Source organism: Odontomachus brunneus, unplaced genomic scaffold, assembly GCF_010583005.1.
Source record: "Odontomachus brunneus isolate Ranch 3 - 2012 unplaced genomic scaffold, Obru_v1 Obru_scaffold_030, whole genome shotgun sequence".
Lineage (NCBI taxonomy): Eukaryota > Metazoa > Arthropoda > Insecta > Hymenoptera > Formicidae > Odontomachus > Odontomachus brunneus.
The window spans coordinates 2048518-2049542 of NW_022639480.1; positions in this window are offsets into that span (position 1 = coordinate 2048518).

A 1025-nucleotide genomic window follows, 5' to 3' on the forward strand; every position below is an offset into this window, starting at 1 on the left:
TTTAACGTCTAATCAAACGTAATATACGGAGAGACGTCCGTGAACGCGTAACCTGATTCACGATGTAAACATGTCAAAAACAGGTCTGTTCTTTTCAGTTCTCTCTCTCTCTATGGTTTCAGGCTTGTTCTTTTCAGTTGCACCACTGCACTGGTTTAAAGGCCCATCTACAATGGCTACGTTAAGCAGAGAAAGCTGCTTTGCAACCAGGATTGGGTATGCATAACGGAGGATTCACACCGCCTTCGATGTCCGATGTACGACATCTGATATCCAATAGAAGAACAGCATTTCAATGGAGAATTGAATTTTCTATTAGAAAGCTGTTCTCTTATTGGATATCGGACGTCGTGTGAATCCTGCATAAGGCTAATATTACATGCGTCGTACGACAAGTATTATCGTACATGTCGATTGGCTGTCGGATAGAATTCTCCTAAGATCCCTGATTTTTCCCTTAGGTACCCCAGAAATTCTCTATCCGACAAGCTTGCCATACGACACATGTAATATCGACCTAAGAGTGCAAACCCATGCAGCGGAACGCGGAACGCGGAGTGCGGAACGGATGGAACCCGATTGACCACGATACGATTGGACACAGATTGTAATGATTGGTTCGACCTAGTAATTCACTAGATAATTTTTTTCATCGGTTGGTTGTATCCAATCGTACCGTGGTCAATCGGGACGCTCCCGCGCGGAACGAGAGCGGAACCAATCACGAGTGTCATTAATTTAACGAGCGTTGTAAAAAACCCTAGAAATGCTCGAAAAACCAAACTCTGGAGAGGGGTCACGTGATATGGCTTCTGCACACAGAACGCGGTAATGTTTGCCGCGCGGCGGAAGTTCGCGCGACAACCAATCAATATGCTGCTTTCCGTAATAACCTTCTAGCTCCTACGGAAAAACAACATATTGATTGGCTGTCGCGCGGACTTCCGCCGCGCGGCAAGCATTACCACGTCCTGTGTGCAGGAGCCATTAGTGTACGCTGCTTGCAGAAGAAAAGAACATACCTA